This window comes from Python bivittatus, unplaced genomic scaffold (assembly GCF_059951505.1).
Source record: "Python bivittatus isolate LINGU-HERP-01145 unplaced genomic scaffold, Pbiv_v1 ctg000610_np1212, whole genome shotgun sequence".
Lineage (NCBI taxonomy): Eukaryota > Metazoa > Chordata > Lepidosauria > Squamata > Pythonidae > Python > Python bivittatus.
This window is the reverse complement of record NW_028277088.1, coordinates 31,558,244-31,572,343: the sequence shown is the minus strand read 5'-3', so window position 1 is coordinate 31,572,343 and position 14,100 is coordinate 31,558,244. Positions and strand designations below refer to the sequence as shown.

Genomic DNA, 14,100 nt, shown 5'->3' with positions numbered 1-14,100 from the left:
AACATTTCACTCAAAAATGGCAACAGAATGCCTGCATCAGGAAAAATTGCAGACAAAAATGTATGTATTAGGGAAAGTGGAGTACAAAAAGTAAATGTGCTTTTGTGTATGTGTGTTTAATTGAGATCCAGTATGGAAAATGCACGGAATAGAAAGAACATTCATTGTACATACTGTAACATGGATCGGTTGAAGGTTGCTTACATGTAGGTATTTGAAGGGCCCTTCTCACAGTAGCCATACCACACTGCTTCTCTCACTACCAGAAGTTTCTGTGTACATACAACACAGATACAAACATGTCTGTTAGTAAGGTAGAGTGACTGGCTGAAGTAGATTAGCCCCAGTTCAACACGTTATGAAGTACCTCACCAAGTCAGAGATTGTAGGCAACCTACACAGACCTACAGAGTTCTGTATCCCCACTATTGCATAATAGGGCTCATTTGGGTCAAAAGGTATGATGAAACGTACGGTTGGGAATCATGGGGAGCAATGAAGGAAACCTTTTCCTCTTTTCCATAGTATGTGTATCTGTTAAATAAGCTGCTAAATCTGTATTATTTATTTATCATATTTATATAGCCACGCATCTCACACAAAGTGACTCTTGCACTTTGCATCCTTGATTATTTCATTAGGTATATAGATTCCAAAAGTTTTGTTTCCATTTTGAAAATATACAGAAATAATGTGTAACTATACTGTCTTTTAGAAAAAAATCACAAGTAAAAATATCTTTATTAGAATCAACTAAACTGTTAAGAAATAGTGAACAAGCTTCGAGTTCTCCAGAATTCTCCTTCAGGTTTAATATTAAGCACTCAATATGTGAGACAGGAAGAAAGCCAGCTATGATTATTTGTTAATTGTATTTATAATTTCTTTTCCATCATTTACATGCTGCCCTTCAGCGTCACTATCTAAACCAGTGTTTCTCAACCTTGGGAACTTTAAGATGTGTGAACTTGAACTCCCAGAATTCCCCAGCCAGCATGGCTGGTTGGGGAATTCTGGGAGTTGAAGTTCACACATCTTAAAGTCCCCAAGGTTGAGAACACTGATCTAAATTTACATTAAAAACAAAAAACATCCTCTAAATCTGGTTAAAAATTGGTTTGCCCAAAGTACACAAGAGTGAGATGGATTCACTTCAGCAAAGTAGTTTCTGCTGTAAAGGCAGGATAATTGCTTTTGTTGAAGTAAAGAGGCTATCCAGTTGCCTTGGATAAAGCAAGCATTGTTTAAAACCATTTTAGGCCAGTGCCTAGGAGAAACTCTTCTCATTCCATCAATTTAGTCTGCATAATATTTCCAGCCTTCCATTTTGTGATTTTTGTGGACTTTGGACATCATCACTGGAAGGGGGGGGCAGAGGGAACCTTTTTTGCATAGTAGCTTGGAGGGTGTTTGTTCACTCCTTCAATGTGAAGCATCTCTCTGAAGCTTTGCAAAGTGTCAGTTAAAAATACACTCATATGGATTATACAATATGCTGTATTTGTTTTTATTTCTGCTTCTATATGATGTCTTCTTAAGTAGGACTGTGAAAAGTTTCAAATGGGTGCTTTGCAAAGCAGGCAGATCTCCTGACTTTTAAGAGTGAAGTAGAGTGGTTCAGCTTCTTCGTCTCACTCTCCTTCAGAGCCCCTCTCAGCCTCTTTCTGTAGCATTTCAGCTATGGGAGAAAGCTGAAAGCTTTTGTAGCAAGTGCTATGAGAGATGGTAGAGAGAAACCTTCTCTAGCACTAGCTGAAGTGTTTTCACACTGGATGCTTTGGTGTATGTAGTCTCCTCTGGACTGCTCATACAAAGTCTTCTGGAAATCCCACAGCACACCAAAGCTGTCCAGTCTGGAGCCACCGTAACATTTTGAAGGTCTTTCAGGCTAAGCATATGCAAATTGGATTGGAGCACACCAGATGCATTATGGATTCCTTCAATAAGAATGCTTGGATTAAATATTTACTCTGGCAACTGAAACTAAAGATACTGGTTTTGTTGTTAATGGATTCTTTCTTATAAAATACAATGCTATTGTATATCACTCCTAAACATACTGCAGGATGTATAACCTTTTTCATAGCCTCTGTATGTCTTTCATTCTCAGTAAGTCATCTTCTCAAGAGATAGTTTAACAGTCAAAACAATTCCTCATTGTTAAAAAGGACATTAAGTCTGATTCAGTTTTTATTTTTTCACATCACTTGGCTAATATGTAAATATGCTGAAAAAGTGGAGTGCTGTTTATTATTCGTAGGACAAACTAGATTTAGCTAAATCTAAATAAAGCTGCATCATTTTCTTCCCTTCCTCATGATGTGCTGCACTTCAAGCAGATGGTTGAAAGTGTATGTGTGCTGCCAATCTGGAGCCAGATATAATTTGATTTATATAACATTTCTGGTGGATAAGCTATTTAGTGCAGAGGTTTGTGGGAAGTATTCCACAATGTAACTGTTTTTTTCTGCTTGGAAACAACTGTAAAACATAAGCCATTTTATAGATCGGTTTTATTATGGACCTACTCAGTTTTGCTCCACCATGGGATTAAAAATTGTGTGAAGAGAAGAGGAAGGCTGGAACTAGAACTTCATCCCTGTGTGTTTAAGATGATACTTCTACAGAGGAGAGCTTTATCTATACATATAGGTTTCTTGTTAGATGTGGTACCATATGTGATTTTATTTCCTTTCCTACAAGTGCAAAAATCTCAAATAAATTGACCAGGAGCTAGGAGAGTTGCAGTCCAAAGCACTGGAAAGTGCCAAATTGTCTGTTCCTGCTTAATGAATATATGCCCACTTCCCAAAAAGCATAGGTCCCTATTGTTATCTGCCATCTGCAACACATGATTTGTTAACAAGCGAAGGGAAAGGATGACGATGATAGAATCTGGAGATATAATTCCATTGGAAACCTTCACGTAGTTTCAGAATGGTAGTTGCCATTTGAGACTGAAGGAAATACAGCTCACTGCAGTGATGGAACTTCTACTGTTTTTAACCAAGAGTTAAAATGGAAGGGAGGTGGGAAGGAAAAAGAAAGGCAGTGAGAAGAAGAGAGCAGAATCAAAACAAGATGGGGAGGTAGCTTTCTCCACTGCTTCTTGATGCATTTTCAGCTGTCATTCCTTATGGAAGAGTGTGCTTCATTCCAGCATGTTGAATTCAAGCTGTTTTCAGGACTCCAGATCAGCGTATACACATTTCTTCCAGATACTAGCACACATTGCCACATTCTCTCAAGGGTGCAATGAGTCAGCTTTGCCGGAAGATGAATTTGGGGTTAAGTAACTTTGATTGCACTGCTTTGGATAATCCAGACCATTTTGTTTTGTAAGATAGTTCATTGCTTGCTACTGATGTGTCTCTGGTGGCTTTTGCTGTTCTCACAAGACACCTAAGCCAAATGTTGGGCATGAGAGAGGAGAGGGGCTTGAGTATCTGCCAGTTTTTAAAATTAATGGGCCTGGCACAAAGAGCCAAAATGTTTTAGAAGTCATGCTGCAAGGTACCAAGTCCCAGCTTTCCCTCCAGCACCTACCCAATAGAAATATGTCCCATTTCATATTTCTAACACTTAGCAACAACTCATTTCCTGCTGCGTATATGGTGGATATGCATGTCCTAGAGCAGGGTTTCTCAACCTTGGCAACTTTAAGGCGTGTGGACTTCAATTCCCAGAATTCCCCATGGCCCATACCTCAAAGGACTGACACTGCATATTTCTCATCTCCCTCCCTGCCAATCACCATGTATGTTAAAACTCTTCTATGTTAAATGTGTTGATTATGGGGAGGTAAGGGGAGAACAGCATAGAACAGTGTTTCTCAACTCTGGCAATTTTAAGATGCGTGGGCTTCAACTCCCAGAATTTCCCAGCCAGCCATGCTGGCTGTAGAATTCTGGGAGTTTAAGTCCACACATTTCAAAGTTGCCAAGGTTGAGAAACATTGGCCAACTTCTTGTGGCCAGAGCCACGCTTAAGAAAGATGAGCTGCAATGAGCAGAGTAGTAGTACAAAGAGCTGTGTCATCACAGGCTTGTTGTTTTTGTTTTTCTCAATTTATAGAGAATTTGAGGGGTGGTTTTTGTTTTTGTTTTGGTCTTTGTTTTTTAAATGATTAATAGGGAATCAGTAGATTGTTGCACTTTCTGTAGGCAATTCATCAAAATTATTGGGGTTGTTTTGCCCAGAAATTGGTGAAGCAAAACCTGAGGGCAGCAATAATGTTTTGCAGACTGGCCTTACATTCAAGATGATTACTTCTTCACAGTGGAGTTACCAGACTTGCTGTTGATCTAACAAGTGAGTAAAATTAAGCATCATCTTCATTTACAACTCATGCTCATGAGCCATTAACCTCTTTCTCTGCTTAAGTCATATTTGGCTGATGAATTACATAGGTCATGTAGGATTCCTGTATTAGAGAGTGAAGAGCTATCAGTCAAAATCACTTTGCAATATTTTCTTGGAGGCTCAGAACACTTTTGCTCAGAACACTTTTGCACTGACAGTTTTATGTCTAAATTACTGATAATTTAGTCTGCTGTATGGATGAGTAATGTTGTGTCTTGTTACTTAAGTATAATTACTGGAATTTGAGCATGAAAACTCTGTACTATATTTTATTTATTTTTCAAATGTATATATGCTGCCCATCTCAGTATACAAGTGACTCTAAAAATCCTTTTCCTTTGAGGGGAGGGGGGAAGAAAAAGAAACATTGAGACTTTTCTTTTCTTTTTTGCATTGAGAGAGAGTAAGTGGCAAAATGATTGCTGAAAACCCTTTCTCTGAATGGTCAGTGGCCCTTTAGAGTGTAGCTCTTCAACTTGTCATGCAAAGCTTGATGCTACTGTCAAAATGTTGGAAATTGCAGAGCCTAGACTCAGAACATTAAAATAATTATAACTGAAATTATTTCCATTTACTTTTGTTTTCTGTTTCATTCTCCTTCTGTTGTTTCTCTTGTGTCTATTTTTAGATTAGTCTTTTGTTTGTAAAATGCTATGAAAGGAGCATTTTTACTGTCAAAGCATGTTGTTAACCCTAACAGCAGCAACTATGTTACCTTTAATTTGTAATATTATAGAGGGAAAAATTGAAACTGAAAGGAAATAGCTGTAGTCATGTGATCCATATCTCAATTAGGTAGGATACAAACAAGACTTGTGTCTGCATATATAAAAACATCACTTTCATGGATGCCACAGCTTATCATAGAAGCTTTAAATTAAACATTACATCAGAGCCATAACCATAATCAAGTTCTTACATCAACATTGAATCATAGTTTAAAGTGCTGACTCTTCAAACCTGTTAAACATAGTTTTGTAGTTTAGAAATGAATAGGAAATTATGGTTAATTGGAAATTGGGGGGGGTCCCCCAAGCTTCATGGGTAAGGGGAGTAACTAGCAATGTATTTTGGTTTTTGTGGAATGAGAATTGTAGAGATTTTTATTCTTTTAAAACTCTCTTATTTCCTACACACATACACACACACACACACACACACACACACACACACAGATAATCTTCAGTGTCTCTTTCATGGTGCTTGTCCATAGATATCACTGAGAATTTATTGCCCTCTCTCCTCTGCTTCAGCCACCACTGCAGGTTGCAAGCATGTGCCCAGCTATCTGGAAAAAACCATGGTTCCAAAAATTGCTGACTGCCTCATACAGCGACCATTCACAGTTACAACGGTGTTGAAAAACTAACTTTACAACCAGTCTTCACATTGATGATTTTCGCAGGTCTGTAAAGCAAAGGAAAGCTGAAGTGAGATCATAAGTACAGCCGTGGTTTCACTTAGGGACTGCTTCACTTAACAACAGAATTGCTCATCCCACTTGTGGTCACTATACAAGGACTACTTTAGAGGAACCAATCTATTAGAAAATGCTCAGATGTTTTTTAAAAAATTACCAGCCAAGTGCACACAATAGGTTCTGGAAATGTGGATTGGGGGCTGGGAAGAGATCTATCATTGATTTTCTTTTCTGCATATACTGGGGGACCGGAGGATATTTGCTGCTCCAGGACCTGCAGTAGTTGGGCTAGGTAGTGAGTGATAATTGTGCACTGTTCTATGGATCAGCTAGAAGGAGAACATTGATTGACTCATAGACTGTTTTCTGAATTCCAGGATCTCTGATGGTGAAAGCAAATATATAGCTGGATTCAAAATACTTGGGAGGGATTAGGGAATGGAAATGAGACTGTATAGAAGTGTCTTGTTTGTACAAAGTATGTGGGCACATAGTACTCCTGTAGCTATTCCTGTTTTCAATGTTGCCTTTGCTTTTTTAAACATAAAGCAACTTCAGGGAGGGAACTGTTTAGAACAGAGGGTTGCTCAATGGAAGCAATGCTTAACTCCTTACCTGACTGCTGTTCTTACTCAACTCACCCTCACATTGCTTCCCTTTCCTATATTTTTGATCCCTCAGCTCTGCTCAGAATCCTTGCATTGCTTCTCTTTTTAAATACAACATATGCAACTTGCCCAGAATTACTGGAAACTAATTGATTTGTAAATAAATCAGTCTGCCATCTTGTCTCTATCTGGATTTCCCGAATCTAATTATTTTTGAGAAGTGATGCTACCTGAGTTTTCATCCCTTTCAGGCTAACGAGGGAGGACAGCAGGCTATAAAATATTCAAAGGCTCCAGCAATACAACTAACCGTAACTACTGAATAAAAGAAAAAGCTGATTGCTTTATTCATGAGCAGAAAAGAGTACAAAATGTTTTTCAAAGGAGGCTTTTAATGCGAGAGATGAGGGGCAGCTATTGGTATATTTTGAGGAAACATGCTTGATTAAAGGACTATGATGTATACAGATAACCCAAGTACAGCAAAAGGCTCATTATTCTGGCAAACAGCTGGTTTGAATACTTGTGAGAGAATTCTCCATGACACTTTTGCTCTCAGTCAAGAGAGCATTCTAGCTTTAATAATGAATATGCAATAATTGAGTATGCTATTATTTAAGAGTTTAGAAAGTGGTAGGTTTCTAGGGCTTCTTATCTCACAGCACTTTTGAAAAATACCCTCATAGATAATGGTTGATGAACTGGCATTTCTTCTCTTTCAGAACTTTAAATTATTTCAGAATTTTAAATTCTTTAATACATTAAATTTATATTAAATTAAAATGATTTCAAATAGACTTTGCTTTTCCAATGAATGAAACAGGGCAAGATGAACCTGACTAGGGGAGGCATTTCGAAACTTTAGATCCCACCATTGAGAAAATCCTGTTCCTGGTTGCTGTCTCTCTGGGATGGCAGAGACATATATAGAAACATGTACCCCAGTACAGAGTAATAAACAGCTTGAAAAATAAAAATCAGCACTTTGAATTGGACTAAGGAGCCAATAGAGATTCAGTGCAACTGTTGTTACAGAATTATAATATGCTCATATTTCTCAGTTCCTGTTAGCAATCTAGATGCTATTTAGAACTAGCTGTAGTCTCTGAACTATCTTCAGAAATCTTCAACAGTGTGTCAATCTGGAGGTTATCATGCATCAATCACCGAAGTTATATACTTTGGCAAAAGATGCTCATAGAAGCAAATTAATGCCAAAGATGGGTCCAGGAAAATCCCAAAGCCAGAAATGTGGGTTTTTTTAGTTAGAGCAGAAGTGATCTTATATGATTCTTTCGCGGTGTCTGAAGGCTGTAGGGGCCTGGATGGGGGACAACAGGCTTCAACTGAACCCTGGTAAGGCGGAATGGCTGTGGGCACAGGGAGCCTCAGGATCTAGGAGTTTATCATCTTTGGTTCTTTATGGGGTTGCACTACCCCAGGCAGACCCAGTGTGTAATCTGGGGGTTCTCCTAGAGTCACGACTCCTGTTTGAAGAGCAGGTGGCAGTTGTGGCTAGAAGGACCTTTGCACAACTCCATGTTGTGCGTCAGCTACACCCCTTCCTGGGCTGGGAGACTCTCTGCACTGTCACTCATGCCCTGGTCACCTCCCGGTTGGATTACTGCAATGCGCTCTACATGGGGCTACCCTTGAAAAGTATACAGCTGGTGCAGAATGCAGTGGCGTGAAAAGTTCTGAATCCCCCCGGGGGGCCCATATAACACCACTGTTACACAAGCTGCATTGGTTGCCAGTTTGCTTCCAGGTCCAATTCAAGGTGTTCGTTATTACCTTTAAAGCCCTTCATGGCATAGGACCAGGTTATCTGAGGAGCCATCTTGCCCCCATTATATCAGCCCGCCCCACTAGGTCTGGCAGAAGGGGCATGTTGTGGACACCACCAGTCAAGGAATTTTGACTGGTGGGGTCTAGGAAGAGTGCCTTTTCTGCTGTGGGCCCCACTGTGTGGAACAACCTACCACCTGAGGTGTGGTGTGCCCCCACTCTCATGCCCCTCAGGAAGAGCATGAAATCTTGGCTATGCCAGATGACCTGGGGGCCAGATGGGGGCTCACACCAGTGGAAATGGCTTGTGGGGTAATTGATTCTTGAATGTTTTTAGTCTTTTTATGTATAGGTTCTTTTTTATATAGTTTGACTTTTTAACTAATTAATGTGAGTATTTTTTTTTTATTGTTTTTGGGTTTTACTCTAACTGTGAGCCGCCCAGAGTCACCCTGTGGGGGAGATGGGTGGCATACAAATTGAATGAATGAATGATATAAGAACCAGGCTCCCTGCTTCCAGTTACAAAGTGTGTATTACAGTGCTGCCTCTCACTAATTCGTTATATGAAAACAGAATGCTGTATTGACCCTGGACTAGGGCTAGTATGAAATCCTAATGACTTGTATGATTTGGAAAATCCCTTATCCTCTAGTATTTTTTGCAGGTTAATTTCTCTTGCTTTAAATGGGGGAAAAAAGCCACTGAATTTCTTTGTTACTTTTTCCTGGTTGGATCTTATGTCAGAATTTTTGAACAAAACATTTTTATGGTTGTCGTCATGTGGATCACATGAGAAATCTATTGTTGCAGAATAGTTAAAAATCTTGCTCTAAATACTTAAAATACTTGCACAGACAATGATAGAAAATGAGCTTGTTCTCTCTTTTTTTTTCTTTTCTTTTTTTGGTGGTGGTTGGGGAAGAATTGCTTGAATGATAAAGTAGGTGGTATTTATAGATACTGTTTTGTGTACTCTAAAAATAAAATGGATAACTACTAGGTTAGAGATGAGCCATAATTTATAAAGAACCATAGAAAGGGCTAAGCAACAGCAAAAATGTATAAATGCTCCATGGCAACTCTGCTGCCCGCTTTTTCTAATATTTCTTTCCAAGAGGATGAATGTAGAGTTGGGAGTAAAATCACATCATTGCTATGTAAAAATACTATAATGGATTGTAGAGATATTGTTACAGTGAAAGAAAGGAGATTCTAGAATACAGGTAGTCCTTGACTTACGACCACAACTGGGACCTGAACTTCAGTCACCAAGCAATGTGATAATTAAGTGAGTTGCACCTGATTTTGTGACCTATTTTGTCACAGTCATTAAGTGAATTGTGGTCATTAAGCGAATCATGTGGTTGTTAAGTGAATCTGGCTTCCCCCATTGACTTTGCTTGTTGGAAGCCCCCTGGGAAGGTTGCAAATCATGATCATGTGACCCTGGGATGCTGCAACCATCATAAATACATGCCAGTTGCCAAGCGCCCAAATTTTGATCACGTGAACACAGGGATGCTGGTACGGTCGTAAGTGCAAGGACCAGTCGTAAGTCACTTTTTTCAGAGCCATTGTAACTTTGAACAGTCATTAAATGAATGGCTGTAAGTCAAGGACTGTCTGTAGTGTACTATGGTGCCTTCTTGAAATTACTGAAGAAATAAATACATATATATGTACATACATACACACACTCCAACAGAAGAGAATATATGTAGCTCAGGGTTGAACTGTAGAGTCCTTGGTGCTCTCCAAGCTTGATTGTTTGCTTGCAGACGTTTCATTATCTGACTAGGTAACATCAGTGCTGGTGAGTGTGGGGTTTGCTCCCTGTTTATATACAGTAGCTTGTATATAAATATATACTGATGTAGACTCATCATCTACAACATACAATGCAAGGATTGTAACAGCCACTATGTAGGACAGACAGAAGACTAGCAGAGTGCATCTATGAACACCAACTAGCAGTCAAAAGATACATGAAAACTCCTTAATCTCACAACACATGGACAGACTCAACAATAGTTTCAACTGGGAAACTGTGAACATCCTAGACTAGGCTAAATCCAAAAGCACTTGGGAATTCCTGGAAGCTTGGCATTCAGACAAATCAATCATCAGTAGACACATAGAGGTAAACCACATTTACACATCATTCAAAAGAGACAAGAAAAAAGTTAAGGGGGACACAAAAAGATGAGTACGTATTCTCTCCAGCAGGCAACACCCAGATAAGCAGGGATTAACACCAGACAAACTATGAAGCAGAAAACAATACCCCAGTCAAGTAACTAACAAGGAAAGAACCACATCCCCACCAAAACTGGCAAGGCAAGCTACTGTATATAAACAGGGAGCAAACCCCACATTCACTAGCACTGACGTTGTTACCTAGTCAGGTAATGAAATGTCTGCAAGCAAATAACCAAGCTCAGAGAGCACCAAGAACTCCGTACATACACTATGTGTGTGGGTGTGTGTGTTTGTATGCTTATGCATTCAGGACATCTCAGTATAATACTTCAATTCTTAAAAGCTTCTGACCACCTCAGTTCCATCCCCTCCAAGCAATACAGTTATATACAGTAAACTAAAATATAAAGCACATCTCCTATCCCAACTGAAAGTTTATTTGGAGTACAATTTCTGTGAATTACTCCTGATCTGATCTTGGACTCTTACTGTTGCCTTGCTTACGGAATAAATTCCAGCACCACTTAATACTTCTTTACAAAATAAAATCTATCTTGGCTGTGCTGTAGTTTAGATAATTTCTAGCTGTAAGTTTAGAGATATTTTTTTTTACCCCTTCACACAGCTTTCCTGTTTCAAGAACAATTAATAAACACAGAAAGGCAGTGGGGTGTTGTTGTTGTTACTATTACTATTATTAAACATTCAGAAGCAGTCATGCAAATTCTCATTAAGTGAAGTTTAAACAAGTTCAAAGTTTTGACAGTGATTCATCTCTGATTGTCTAAAACAGCCTTTCTCCGCAAGACAGTCTTGAGATGTGTACAATATCCATTACTCCTAGTTTGCTTGACTGAATCCCATGTGATTAGAGATTACTGGAGCTGTACTCCCACATATCTGGAAATTGTTAGATGGGGATAGTTTGCTTTAAGCCAAATCCCAACAGCTGAAGATGCATGCAAAGTTCATTGACATCTGCTTCGCTCACCATTTATGGCAAATGGCAATTAAGCATGTTCCATCAGGCCTTGACAAGGCACATAACAAAGAAATAGAGAAATTGTGCTGCTGTTTTAAAATAGCCCTTGAGAATGACAGTTTTTAGAGTAACTAGAAAAGCAGAATCAATACATAAAAATAAGACTTTGAGAGTGATAGAAGTTGATCAATTAACTGAGAATAAGTTCGTCATCTGCACTTGGGTAAATTCTCATACTTGGGGTTTTAAAGAATCCTTTGTGTGCTTGGAGATATAGAGCAGAGATCATGAACTCAGTGGTCCATTATATACACAGATTAGTTTTAATGGATGCTGAACTACAAATATATGTCATTAAGCTGTTCTTTATTTAGGATTGTATTGCAAGCCTACCAGGCAAATTATAACATTGAGTTCTCTCTCTCTCTTTCTCTCTCTATGTGCATCTATGTGTGTGTGTGTGTGTCTATATATATCTATATATCTATATAGATATTTCCCTAACCATCACATATGAAAGAAAGAAAATATTACACATACAATATTACATGTGTAAAAAACCCATTGCTAGCCTTACGAAGATCCTGTTGCAGACCGTTTGAATTCAAGACATCATATACTTGTAATTATAATAAGTAAATCTTAGCCTTTTTGTGCTATACCCAACTGAAAGTAGAGGGAGACAGATAGAAGATATAATAAAATGCTGTAATAGTTCATCCTCATCTCCTCAGGGGAACTTCTTCAATTTTTCTTTGTCAACTCTCAGTATTCCTTGGCTCATCGAACATACTCATCCTCATTAAACTATTGGGAACATTGATGCTCCTTTGGAAGCCTTCTTTCTTCTTTTTGTTGGCATTCAAACCACCTAAGTTCATTAGAGGAGAGGATTGTATAGCTGACTTCAGATTAATTGATATAGTACATGCGTGCTTTCATTCAGGTGACATTTCAGTAGATGTGGCAGTATTTCCTACTTGTCATAAATATATTGTCATTTACTATGGATGATAAATAGGAATTGTTGGGGAATCAAAGGAAAAATGTGTTAAAAAGTAAAGTTTACCAGCAAAAGATGTTCTCCTTTTCTATTGTGCAAATGCAAAGATAATAAATAATTCTAACATTTAAAGAAAATCAACTTTAATTAATACATTAGATGTTAGTGCATGACCAATTGAAAAGAGCTGTGGAAAGATATGAGAATTTGAATCACCATTTAATAATGAACATTGAGAGCCAGTTTGGCCTAGTGGTTAAGGCTCCAGGCTAGAAACCCAGAGATTGTGAGTTCTAGTCACACGTTAGGCATGAAAGCTGGGTGGGTGACTTTGGGCCAGTCACACTTTCTCAGCCCACTACATCAGGCTCAGGTAACAAGCTGGTTGGTCAATTACTGTCGCAACCAATGGATCAACGTTTGCTTGATCCAAAAAAACCCCAAAACAAAACACTAGGATGGAAAAAAATAATAATGAACATTCATAGTGGCTTTTGTATAACTGGAAAGTGGGATAAGACAAGAATTTCTTTTTGTGAGTAAATGCAGCTGAGCTACAACGGGAGCTTCCTAGAACATTATAATTTGAAGGAAAATTATAAAATATCATTTTATAAAATTATAACATTGAGCTCAAAACTGGCTTTGTTGTGGTATCTAATAAACCATAGCAGAATAAATAAAATATAAAACAAGAGTTTACATTCAGTTCCCCCAAACAAATTACATGAAAATAATAGTCCCAGAATCCCAAGCGTTTCAAAACATCTATCTGGAAATTCCCAATGCACCTTACATCCCTTTTGATGTAGTACAGTAGTAAAACAACATCTTTCCTCTTTGAGTTTGTGAAAAGTATTGTTTTTTAATGTTGCTTTTATACAGTAGCAAGAATCTGTTTCCATGGTTACAGTACTTTAGTTCACATAATCCTCAGAGGAAAGAGGAGTCTTCTAGCAAAGTTTCTGTTTCTGAGACAGACTGCAATCCTTGGCTACTATTAGTATTTTCTTACCAGACTCAATAGTAAATATAAATTGAAACATCCAGCCTTATCATGCAACAGATCTGATATTTTATGGCAATTATGTGTGTGTGTGTGTGTATGTGCGCACACGTCTGTATGAAATTTATCCAAATGAGTTTTTCACCAGTTTTTATGACACTTTAATGCTTCCATATTATTCCATAGGATTAAGATTCAGTAAATTAACATCCATAAAAGGTTAATTAGCATTTTGATGAATAAGCTGCATGAGAAGAAGCAATTAAAGTGCTAATAACTCTGCATAAGCATCATGCATAAGACTGCATGACCCAAAGATAGGAAAAGATTGGGATATATCAAAGAAAAGAGATAAAGAAACGTTGCAAATTATTAAACATTGTGCTAATTCCTTATGTAAGGTTTTCTTTAAACTGTTACAAGAAGAATAGGTTCATATACTGAGAAATAAAGGCCAAATGAACATGCAGGTTGCAGAAAAGTCAGAGATGGATGGATGATTATTGTCCCCATATCTGTTTAACAACCAATATTAGAATGGCAGAATGAGAAGAGCTGACAGATGGAACCATAATTAGAGGCTGAAACAGCTAACCATTCTGTTAGCTGAAAGAAAGTATAATTTAGAATAACTAATTACAGAAGTAAAAATGGAAAGAGGAAACTCTAGATGTTAAGAGTTTCTAGATGTTCTAACATCTCTACATGTTAGATATTAAGACAAAAGTA

At 38.1% G+C, this 14,100-nt stretch overlaps 1 protein-coding gene across 6 annotated transcripts in view; it reads left to right on the top strand.

The window, feature by feature from the left end:
* The window catches only part of OSBPL3 (oxysterol binding protein like 3), a 106,636-nt gene that overhangs the window by 23,156 nt on the left and 69,380 nt on the right, over nucleotides 1-14,100 (top strand). The window contains exons 2-3 of one of the 6 annotated variants that reach the window (XM_088150689.1): nucleotides 4,244-4,311; nucleotides 5,616-5,767. The exons of 4 other annotated variants lie outside the window; for them this stretch is intronic. The gene's annotated coding sequence lies outside the window, so the exon portion shown is untranslated. The remainder of the gene's footprint in view (nucleotides 1-4,243; nucleotides 4,312-5,615; nucleotides 5,768-14,100) is intronic. One more of the 6 variants, XM_088150690.1, reaches the window with a different exon arrangement.